Consider the following 13014-nt stretch of genomic DNA (forward strand, 5'->3'; position numbering starts at 1 on the left):
CCAGCACTTAGGAGGCAAAGGAAGGCAGATCACTGTGAATTTTGTCACATATTGCTTTAGAAAGGCATTTCCCTCCAGCTAGGCATAGGATCAAATCTAGGACCTCACACAGGGCAGGCCAGTTCTCCGCTGGACTGCCTCTTCAGCCCTTCATTCCATTTGCTTTGTAGATTTGTGCTGAGTGTGTGGGGCATGGCTTAGATCCCAGCACTTTGGAGGCAAAGGCATGATGATCTGGTTTAGTAGAGAGGTCTAGCTAGGGCACATGGGGTTACATAGTGAGACCTTGTTTCAACGACCAACCAGCCAACCACCATCACCACGACCACCACCAACAGGTTTTTCAAAACCTTTAGATAAAGTCCTATTCCTACCCCTCCCCCATTAAATAGGTCATGCTTTGGGCTGGAAGTTGTAAGACCTCTGCCTGGGCCTAAGCTGCACATAGTTTTAATGTTGTGTGTGAGCAGTGACTATTATTCATTTTAAGGAGTCAGGTTTAGGTAGCTTTCTCACTGGATGCTGTTGAGGTCCAGGTTGCGTCTGAGTTCTTTGTCCCAGCCTCACTTGCACATGCCTGAGTGTATTCCTTTGCATTCAAGTTGTCTGTTCTGTTTTGTGGGTGAATGTGCTGCCTGGTCCTCTGCAATACAAGAGTCCCAGTCTTGATTATTGCATAGTAGTGATTGCTATATGCCCTGTAAATATCATATAGTCTTGGCTACAGTATTTGTATGATGGCTATACAGTGGGCTTTAAAACAGAGTAGGTGGAGGATCCAAGATGGCGGCGAGCACTGTGGACCGCGTTTGGAGGCTCCAGTGAACAATTCAGGGAATTGCACAGATTTCTGAGCCAGGAACACCGAGGTCCGAACATCACGGCAGCAGGAGTGCTCCACGGTTCGGAGGGACCAGGGTGCGGAGGACCTGCGTGCCCCTGCACACGGGAGGAGCGTGGTTTTTCTCTGATCGGAGCGGCAGCAGCAGAGGCGGCAGCACCAGCGGCACCAGCAGCGGCGGCTGAGGTTTGCAGCTCATAGCCTTCCGGTGGAGGCGATTGGTGTGGTGGCTGGTGGGAATTGCTGCGGGAGAGGGGACTCGGGGCAGGATTTGGGTCTCGTGGAGCCTTTGGACCCAGACTGGACTCGGCGGACAGTTCGGCCCCAGAGTCCCGGGTACTGGCCCGGCCCAGCAAACAATTCTGCCTGAGGCACTAACTCAGCGTGGCCATAGCTCCCCTGCTGTGGCGCAGGCTTAGTTGAGCACGCTGCTCCACACTAGGCACTACCTCAGCTCAGCGGCAGCTCCCCTGCGGTGACACAGTCTGGGCGGAGCACTTGGTTTCACCACAGGCGCTAACTCAGAGCAGCCGCAGTTCTCCTGCTGTGGCGCAGGCTTGGTGACGTGCTTGGTTCCATCCTAGGCACCACCTCAGCTCAGCGGCAGCTCCCCTGCGGTGACACAGTGCGGGCGGAGCACTTGTTCCACCACTGGCGCTAACTCAGAGCAGCCGCAGTTCTCCTGCTGTGGCGCAGGCTTGGTGACGTGCTCGGTTCCATCCTAGGCACCACCTCAGCTCAGCGGCAGCTCCCCTGCGGGGACACAGTCTGGGCGGAGCACTTGTCCCACCACTGGCGCTAACTCAGAGCAGCCGCAGTTCTCCTGCTGTGGCGCAGGCTTGGTGACGTGCTCGGTTCCATCCTAGGCACCACCTCAGCTCAGCGGCAGCTCCCCTGCGGTGACACAGTCTGGGCGGAGCACTTGTTCCACCACTGGCGCTAACTCAAAGCAGCCGCAGTTCTCCTGCTGTGGCGCAGGCTTGGTGACGTGCTCGGTTCCATCCTAGGCACCACCTCAGCTCAGCGGCAGCTCCCCTGCGGGGACACAGTGCGGGCGGAGCACTTGTTCCGCCACTGGCGCTAACTCAGAGCAGCCGCAGTTCTCCTGCTGTGGCACAGGCTGGACAGAGCTCTCGGTTCCACCAGCTCTAAGACTCTGGTTGGACACAGTGTACAGTTTGAATCCAGAATTCCTGGCTGAGATTGGTGGTCAGTTCGGGCCCTGAGTCAATAACTGACCACAGCACGCACTTTGGGCCAAAAGGCCCTAGTGGAGCTTGGTGCGTAGTCCCAGCCCAAAAATTCTGGCTGGACCCTGTGTGCATTTTGGGCCCAAAATCCCTAGCTGAGCTTGGCAGACGGTTCTGGCCCTGAGAATCTAGCTGAGTTCTGCCCGTGGTTCGGTCCCAGTGCTCCTGGCTGGACTTGGCAGGGAACACAGAAGGCTGTGGATACCTTGGCCTGACCCAACGCTCATTCAGAGACCCAGAACAATTGCAGGATCCACAGCAAAGGGGGACTGAGGATCACTGGCTGTGAGAGACCAGAACAACAGGGCTAACCTCCTAACATCCACACCAGTGAAGCTTTGAGCTCGCAGCCTAGGGAAATCGTAAGAAAACAAGTGAATCTATCGTCAGACACCCTCCATTCAACTCTGGAAGCTACCCAACAAAAACAAAGACGGCAAGATGTCTAAAGGACAACGAAAAAGCATACGCAAAAAACCCCAAAACAACATGGCGTCTCCAGTTTCCAGCTATCCCAAAGAAAACCACCCAGAGAACTCAAATACAACGGAAATACAAGAAAACGACCTCAAATCCTTAGTAATGAGGATGATAATGGAGGAAACAAATAAAATTCGTAATCAAATGCAGGAAGACGCAGACAAACAGGTGAGAGACATAAAAGAAGCACATAGAGTGGAACTGGAAAAATTGCAGGAAAATGCAAACAACCAGATGAAAGAAATAACTAAAACGGTTCAAGCTCTGAAGACCTATAAAGAGGCAATGGAAGAAACTCAGGAATATACAAAAAATCAGATGAAAGAAATCAAAAAATCAGTTCAAGATCTGAAAATGAAAATGGATTCAATGATAAACACACAGACAGAAGAAAAACGAGAACGTGAGACCTCAGAGAAGAAGGCGAGCAACACAGAGGTGAGCTTTTCTAACAGAATCCAAGAGATGGAAGAACGAATCTCAGGGCTAGAAGATACAATCACAGATATTGAATCAACCATTAAAGAAAATGCCAAATCTGGAAAACTCCTGACACAAAACATCCAAGAAATTAAGGACACCATGAAAAGAAGAAATTTGCGGATAATAGGCATTGAAGAAAGAGAAGACATCAGACTCCAGGGCCCAGAAACTATTCTCAACAAAATCATAGAAGAAAATTTCCCCAATCTAAAGAAAGAGATGCCTATAAACATACAAGAGGCCTACAGAACACCAAATAGAATTGACCAGAAAAGAAAAACTGCCCGCCACATAATAATCAAAACACAAAACATGCAGAACAAAGAAAAAATATTAAAAGCTGCAAGGGAAAAGGGCCAAATAACATTTAATGGTAAACCTATCAGAATTACACCTGACTTCTCAGCAGAGACCATAAAAGCCAGAAGGGCCTGGACAGAGATCCTGCAAACCCTAAGAGAACACAGATGCCAGGCCAGACTACTTTACCCAGCAAAATTATCAATAACCATTGATGGAGAAAACAAAATATTCCATGACAAAAACAAATTCAAACAGTACCTATCCACAAACCCAGCTTTACAGAAGGTACTAGAAGGAAAACTCCATCCCAAAGGGTCAAGCTACAACCAAAACTACCCAGGAAATAGATAACTATCCCATGGCAAAAACACAACTACACAAACGCTCGACTGGAAACAACATCAAAATTAAGACTCTTAACAGTCACTGGTCATTAATATCTCTCAACATCAATGGCCTCAATTCTCCAATAAAAAGACACAGACTAACCGAATGGGTACATAAACAAGACCCAACATTCTTCTGCATCCAAGAAACACATCTCACCCATAATGAAAGGCATTACCTCAGGGTAAAAGGTTGGAAAAAAATATTCCAAGCAAATGGTCACAAGAAGCAAGCAGGTGTAGCCATTTTAGTATCGAACAAAATAGACTTTCAACCAAAATTAATCAAAAGGGATGAGGAAGGACACTTCATACTCGTCAAAGGTAAAGTCAACCAAGATGACATCACAATTCTGAACATCTATGCTCCCAATACAAGGGCACCCACATATGTAAAAGATCACCTAAAAAAGCTTAAACCACACATCGATCCCCACACAATAATAGTGGGAGACTTCAACACCCCACTCTCACTGAAGGATAAGTCATTGAAACAGAAACTAAGCCGAGAAATAACATCATTAACCAATGCCATGGGTCAAATGGATCTAACAGATATCTATAGAACCTTTCACCCAAACAAGAAAGAATACACCTTCTTCTCTGCACCCCATGGAACCTTCTCCAAAATTGATCACATCGTTGGTCACAAAGCAAGCCTCAACAGATACAAGAGGATTGAAATAATACCTTGTATCCTATCAGATCACCATGCTCTTAGGCTGCAATTCAACAACAACAGAAATAACAAAAAGCCTACACGTTTGTGGAAACTAAACAACTCTCTGCTAAATGACACCTGGGTCAGGGAAGAAATAAAGAAAGAAATCAAGGAGTTTCTGAAATTCAATGAAAATGATGAAACAACATACCCAAATTTGTGGGATACATTGAAAGCAGTGCTAAGAGGAAAATTCATAGCACTAAGTGCCTTTAAAAAGAAATTGGAAACATCGCACATAAGCATCTTAACAACACAACTGGAAGCCCTAGAAAAAAAAGAAGCAGAAACACCCAAGAGGAGTAGACGCCTGGAAATTATCAAACTCAGGGCTGAAATTAACAAATTAGAAACTAAGAAAACAGTCCAAAGAATCAACAAAACCAAAAGCTGGTTCTTTGAGAAAATCAACAAGATAGACAGACCATTAGCCAAACTAACTAAAAGGCAGAGAGACAGTATTGAAATCAACAAAATCAGAAATGAAAAGGGAGACATAACAACAGACACTGATGAAATTCAAAGAATCATAAGATCCTACTTTGAAGGCATATACGCCACAAAATTTGAAAATCTAAGGGAAATGGACGATTTTCTTGATCAAGTTCACTTGCCAAAGTTGAGTGAAGAACAGATAAACAAGTTAAATAGTCCCATTTCCCCTACAGAAATAGAAGCAATCATCGATGGTCTTCCAACCAAAAAAAGCCCAGGGCCAGATGGTTTCAGTGCAGAATTCTACCAGACCTTTAAGGGCGAGCTAATACCGATACTCTTCAAGCTACTCCAAAAGATAGAAATGGATGGAAAATTACCAACTTCATTCTATGAGGCCATAGTCTCATTGATACCTAAACCTCACAAAGACTCAACAAAGAAAGAGAATTTCAGACCAATTTCTCTTATGAACATAGATGCAAAAATACTAAATAAAATACTTGCAAAACGAATACAGGAGCACATCAAAGATATCATTCATCATGACCAAGTAGGCTTCATTCCAGGCATGCAGGGATGGTTTAATATACGGAAATCCATCAATGTAATCCATCATATAAACAAACTGAAAATAAAAAACCACATGATCATCTCCTTGGATGCAGAGAAAGCATTTGATAAAATTCAACACCCATTCATGTTTAAAGTTTTAGAGAGATCAGGGATACAAGGCACTTTCCTCAACATAATAAAGGCTATATACAGCAAGCCAATAGCCAAAATCAAAGTAAATGGTGAGATACTCAAGGAAATTCCTCTCAAATCGGGAACAAGGCAAGGCTGCCCACTCTCTCCATATCTCTTCAATATAGTACTCGAAGTTCTAGCCAGAGCAATAAGACAACAAAAGGAGATCAAGGGTATCCAAATGGGAAAGGAGGAAGTCAAATTATCCCTCTTTGCAGATGATATGATAGTGTACATAAGTGACCCTCAAAACTCCACCAGAGAACTCCTAAAGCTGATAAACACCTTCAGCAAATTGGCTGGATACAAAATTAACTCAAAAAAGTCTGTAGCCTTCCTATACACAAATGACAAGCTTACAGAGAAAGAAATTAGGAAAACCACACCCTTCACATTAGCCACAAGCAATATAAAATATCTAGGAGTTACCCTAACTAAGCAAGTGAAGGACTTGTATGAAAAAAATTTCAAAACTCTGAAGAAAGAGATTGAAGATGACCTGAGAAGATGGCGTGATCTTCCTTGCTCATGGATCGGGAGAATTAACATAGTAAAAATGGCCATCCTACCAAAAGCAATCTACAGATTCAATGCAATCCCTATCAAAATAACTACACAATTTTTTAAAGACATTGAAAGTTCAATTCTGAACTTCATATGGAAAAACAAAAAACCCAGAATAGCTAAAACAATCTTGTACAATAAAAGATGCTCCGGAGGAATCTCCATACCTGATCTCAAACTGTACTATAAAGCAATAGTACTTAAAACAGCATGGTACTGGCACAGCAACAGGCTGGTTGATCAGTGGAATCGAATCGAAGACCCAGATATGAATCCACACACATATGGTCACTTGATTTTTGACAAAGGAGCCAAATCCATTCAATGGAAAAAGGATAGCATCTTCAACAAATGGTGCTGGTCTAACTGGAGGTCTATGTGTAAAAAAATGAAACTGGACCCATATTTGTCACCTTGCACAAAACTCAAATCCAAGTGGATTAAAGACCTCAACATAAAACCAGAGACACTAACTCACTTAGAAGAAAAAGTGGGAAAGAGCCTGGAACATATTGGCACAGGAGACAACTTCCTGAACAGAACACCAACGGCCCAGGCCTTAATGTCAACCATTAATAAATGGGACCTCATGAGGCTGAGAAGCTTCTGTAAGGCAGGAGACACTGTCAAGAGAACAAAGCGACAGCCTACAGACTGGGAAAAAATCTTCACCAACCCTACATCTGACAAAGGTCTAATATCCAAAATATATAAAGAACTCAAGAAATTAAACACCACCAAACCGAATAACCCAATTGAGAAATGGGGCTTGGAACTAAACAGAGAATTCTCAACAGAGGAGTATCAAATGGCTGAGAAACACTTAAAGAAATGCTCAACCTCCTTAGTCATCAGGGAAATGCAAATCAAAACAACTCTGAGATTCCATCTTACACCCATCAGAATGGCTAAGATCAAAAATTCAAGCGACACCACATGCTGGCGAGGATGTGGGGAGAGAGGAACACTCCTTCATTGCTGGTGGGAATGCAAACTAGTACAGCCACTTTGGAAATCTATCTGGTGCTATCTCAGAAAAATGGGAATAGGGCTTCCTCAAGACCCAGCTATTCCACTCCTTGGAATATACCCAGAAGATGCTCCAGCACACAACAAGAAAATTTGCTCAACCATGTTCATAGCAGCCTTATTCATAATAGCCAGAACATGGAAACAGCCTAAGTGTCCCTCAGTAGAAGAGTGGATAAAGAAACTGTGGTACATATACACTATGGAATACTACTCAGCTATTAAAAACAAGGAATTCCCGAAATTTGTGGATAAATGGATTGAGCTAGAAATGATCATAATGAGTGAGTTAACCCAGAAGCAGAAAGAATCAAATGGTATATACTCACTTATATCTGCATACTAGCCCAAGGGGCGTATCCCACGAAAACCTTCACTTACCAGGAAACTGGGACAGAGGGGAAGGCATCCTATTGGGACTCTAAATGAGAGACGCATGGGAGAACAGCAAAATAAAAGGATCCAGAGGGTCCTAGAAATCTACAAGTAGAACAATATGATAGGCAGATTTGGGCCCAGGGGTCCCGCTCAAACTAAGGCACCAGCCAAGGACAATACAGGAGGTAAACTTTAAACCCCTTCCCAGATCTAGCCAATGGTCAGAATATTCTCCACAGTGGAGTGGAGAGTGTGATACGACTTTCTCACATACTCTGGTGCCTCACATTTGACCATGTCCCCTGGAGGGAGAGACCTGGTGGCACTCAGAGGAAGGACAGCAAGTAGCCAAGAAGAGACTTGATACCCTATGAGAATATATAGGGGGACATAATCCCCCTCAGGAGCAGTCATAGGGGAGGGGAATAATGGGAAAATGGGGGGGGGAGGAATGGGAGGATACAAGGGATGGGATAAACATTGAGATGTAACAAGAATAAAATAATAAAAAAAATAATAAAAAAAAAAAGAGAGGAAAAAAAAAAAAAAAAGAGAGGAAAAAAAAAAAAAAAAAAAAATAAATCCAAAAAAAAAAAAAAAAAAAAAAAACAGAGTAGGTGAATTTTTCTCACTTTTATTTTTTATTTATTTTTATTTGTTTGGTTTTTCAAGACAGGGTTTCTCTGTGTAGCCTTGGCTATCCTGGCCTCACTCTGTAGACCAGGTTGTCCTCGAACTCACAGAGATCCACTTGCCTCTGCCTCCCAAGTGCTGGGATTAAAGGTGTGTACCACCACTCCTGTCCTCACTTTTATTTTTTAAAGTGGTTTTGATTACATTCATTCATTTTCTTTTAGATATATTTTAGGTAATGTAGTCTGTAACTGAAAAAAAAAAATCTTCCTGGGACTCTGACAATAATTGTGTGAAATCTTATTATAATGTTGGGAAAACTGGCTTTTTTTCTTTCTTTTTTTTTTTTTTTTTTTGTCTTTTAATCTATGATCACAGTGTATCTCTCTATCCTGAGAATAATTTTGAATCCATTTTTCATGCTCACTATGTCCTGGCGTAGAGGTTCTGAACATGTTTTATTATATCTACACTTCTGTTCCTCTTTTAGTTGGGGCAATAATAAATTATGTGAGATTTTACCTTTTTATGTGGTCATTACTGGTGTGTACAGAGAGTACTGACTTTTGTATGATAATCTTGTGTGCAGTGACTTTGCTATACAATCATGCCATCTACAATGAGGGCACTGCATGACTGAAATCCCCTCTGATGCTTTGACTATAGCAACAGAAGTGGACACTGCCGCCTTGCTCCAGTCTTAGGAAAAGCTCTCGTCTTACACCATTTGCTCTGATGCCATCTATTTCTGAAGTTCTCTTCAACAAGCTGAGGATGGTCCCCTCCACATTTTTTATTTTCTTTTTTAAGAATTTCTGTGCATGTGTACGGGCCCATGTGAGCTTATGTGCACTGTGTGTGTGTGTGCAGGTGCCTGCAGAGGCCAGAGGAGAGCATAGGACTCTGTGGGACCTGAGTTACAGGTGGCTGTGAGCATCTGATGTGGGTGCTAGGAATTAAACAGTGGTCCTCTGGAAGAGCAGTTCCATCTATTGAGCCCCTGAGTAGTTTTTTAAAATCATAAATGGATATAGAGTCTTGTTGATTTCTGTTATTGCATTAGTCTGTATGTCCGAAGATTTTTGTCTTCAGTTTGCCAATACTTTGGACTAAATTGATGGATTATGAATGTCAATCACCTTTGTATCCCTGGGAGGTGGAGAAAACTGCATTTAGTTATGGCTTATGATTCTTTTTACATATTGCTGAAGTCTATTTGTTTTTGCTTTGTTACAGACTTTTGCATCCATATTCACCAGTGATATTAGACTATAGTTTTCTTTGTCTATGTTTTTGGACCATCTGTATTTAGCTGTGACATCCAAGGATGTGCTCCCTCCTCTTGATGAGATTATATAGAATATAGAGTTATATAGTTCTACATAGAATTTCTTTTACATTTTAATTTAAAACGTAATTTATGTAGGTGCAGATTGTATGTTGAGCATACCCCACTTTTCCAGTCCCAGGGCCCATATGCCCTTCCTTCTCTCACGTACTTTTAAAATGGTAGGATGTCCAGTGAGAGCACATGGGCCCAGTCTTTCTTTTTTTGGCAAGGTTTACTCTTGTAGGTTTAATTTTCACAAGTTAGAGAGTCAGATGATCTATTTCACAAATTTTTTAAAGAATTGGTGAATTTCTTTTAAGTTATCAATTTTATGTGGGTTTTTTTTGTCTGTTTGCCTTTGGTGCACACACACACACACACACACACACACACACACACACACTGGTCTTGAAATTGCTCTGTAGCTGAGGATGGCCTGGAGTTCCCGTTCCTTTTGCCACACTTCTTAAGTCCTGAGTTACTAATGTGCACTGTGCCCACCTCTCTCCCTCTCCCTCCCCACCCTGTGTGTGTGTGTGTGTGTGTGTGTGTGTGTGTGTGTGTGCGCGTGCGCGCGTGTGCACCCAGGAGACAAAGGAGTGAGTACACACATTCATAAGATGGCATTCATGCGTACCTTACAGCTACATGGGGTCCATGATTTCATTATCCGTTGGACTATGAGAATCTTAGCAGTCTGTGGATTTGGTATTGTAGTGGTTTTCAATGGTTTGCGCAGCAGCACTGCATGATCATTGGGAAAGAGTTCTAACATATGAGACCATCCATCTCACATGGTTTTCATTAAAATGAGGGGCTAGTGGAGCCATCTCAGCTTGTTGCGACCCAGTATTGCTTGCCACAGCAGGAGACTTTCATTTGACTATTCCCACATGTGACTACTCACAGCACAGCCCTAGGTGATGGTTGACTCACTGCCTCCCTAGTAGGTAGAATTTAAGAATTTCAGAGCTCATGCTCACCGCCGCTGCAGAGGTGCCGGCTGCTGCGGAGCCCGATCCAACAGCTGCAGAATGAATGCGCGCAGGCCTTCCGCAGCCTGGATCAAGCTCACCGCCACTACCTGCTCAGTGATGACTTGGAGCTGGTTCAGACATGCTTGGCCACGGTGGCGCTGCTGCAGGTGATGAGGACGCCAGGACCCTGGCAAGTTGTGCCAGCTGAAAATGAAGGTAATTAAAACCATGGAAGCGATCAGCGAGGTTCTGCAGGAACTTAGGTTTGATGCCATATCTGCCCAATGAGGGCGGCTCCCCACCCAGGGACCAGAGGAAGATGGGAAAAGAGGCCCATGGCGTTCAGCCCAGCCCTGACCGCCAGCTGGCTGAGGTCGTGCCCCGCTGGGCTGCCCTCCAATGTGCCTCATGCAATAAAGAATTCTCCCTCAAAAAACGAAACGAAAAAAAAAAAAAAAAAGAATTTCAGAGCAGAGGCCAGGTCCTTTCAATGGCAGTGGCCTTGACAATCTAAGAACTCAAAAGAGGGAACGGAAGTGTGTGTTCTTCAAATATCTTATTACAACAGAATTCTGGCAAACTCTGACTGAGATATATGCTTATGCTTTTTGTGGTACCATTCATTTCTATTGGTTTTGACTGACACGAGGCAGAAGGTGTTTCTGAAAGCCAGAAGCTGTGGTTTGAATATGAAATGTCTCCTGTCTTAGTTACTGTGACTATCGCTGTGATAAAACACCATGGCCAGAAACAAGTTGGGAGGAAAGGGGTTACTTGGCTTCTGCTTCCACATTCATCACTGAAGAAGTCAGGACAGGAACTCAAACAGGGCAGGAACCTGGAGGCAGGAGCTGACACAGAGGCCATGGAGGGGTGCAGCTTACTAGCTTTCTCCTCATGGCTTGCTCAGCCTGTTTTCTTACAAAACTCTGGACCACTAGCCCAGGGTGGTCCCTCTTACAGTGGGCTGGACCCTCCAACATCAATCACTAATTAAGAAAATGCCCTCCAGGCTTGCCTACAGCCTGATGTTATGGAGACATTTTCTCAATTGAGGTTCCTTCTTCTCTGATGATTCTGTTGGTGTTAAGTTGACATAAAAGTAGCCAGCACATCCTCCCATAGGCTCATGTATTTAAACACTTGGTTCCCCAGCTGATGACAGTTTTTTGGAAGGCACGGGAACTTTAGGAGATGCCTCACTGCTGGTGGGGGTTGGGCTATGGTTCTACAGCCTTGGTCTACTTTCTGTATCCTTTGCGTTCCTGACTGCAGATGCATGTGGCCTGACACCTCATGCTCACCTTGCCATGCTTTTTCTGCCATAATGAACGCCATCTCTTCAAAGTTCACACTGGAAAAAAAAATCCTTTCTCTCTTATGTTGCTTCTCACCAGATATTTAATCATAGCAGCAGCAGCAGCAGCAGCCACAACAACAACAACAACGGTAGCTAATATTCCAGGTAAAGTGACACTGCCCTGTGGGTATGACATAATCTTAGTTTTCAATGAGGAGTTTTCAATTAGCTTTAAAATGATAAGATCCCACATTATTTAAAATTAGATACTTTGTGAATACATTCTATAGTAGGCTATTTCAAACCCACACCACGTTTCCCGGGCAAACTCATTCTGTGGCGGTAAGATGTTCCATCTCTCTCTGCTGTCTCCTCTCACCTACACAAACCAAGCCAACCTGTTTTTGTAAGTACTAGGAAGAGACAGAGTACTATTTAACCCAGGCTCGAGGTGAGCCTAAAGTTCTTGTATCTGTTCTAATAATAACACCGCCCCGTGGGTCCTGTAAAAAATGGGGTTCATTCAGATGACCTGTTTCCCAAGCCATGCTTAAATAAGACTGTGGAATGTGGACGGAGGAGAGACAGGCATTGATATCTTGAATTTTAACATAAAATTAAATTTTATCATCTAAGTCTAGCCAGACTAGCATGCCATTAGGCTAAACACACACACACACACACACACACACACACACACACACACACACACACACACGGCATGAACTCTTGAGGAGACACTTGCTATCAGGAGAGTTATGGATTGTGGGAAGTTGTCCTTAGAACTTTCAGCTGATGGGCAAAACCTGTCTTAGAAAGAGCTAACTAACGACTGGCCATTTAAACAGCCATGAACCAGTGTCCTATCTAAGTAAATAAAATGACCATCTACCAGGTATTCAAAGCAGCCACCCTACATGAGGTTCTTTTCTCTATCCTTAGCCAAATATAGTGGGATTTCCTACTGGTGCTGCCTTGCCTGGCCTCAGTGGATGAGGATGAGCTCAGTCTTGATGCAATTTGATGTGTTGGGGTGGGTTGTGGGAGGCCTTCCTTTTCTGAGAACAAGGGGAGGAAGAATAGAGGGAAGAGGCTGGGAAGGAGGGACAGGGAGGAGATGAGAGAGGGAGCTGTGATTGGGATGGAAAGTGAAT

The sequence above is a fragment of the Acomys russatus genome, chromosome 20, assembly GCF_903995435.1.
Source record: "Acomys russatus chromosome 20, mAcoRus1.1, whole genome shotgun sequence".
Classification (NCBI taxonomy): Eukaryota; Metazoa; Chordata; class Mammalia; order Rodentia; family Muridae; genus Acomys; species Acomys russatus.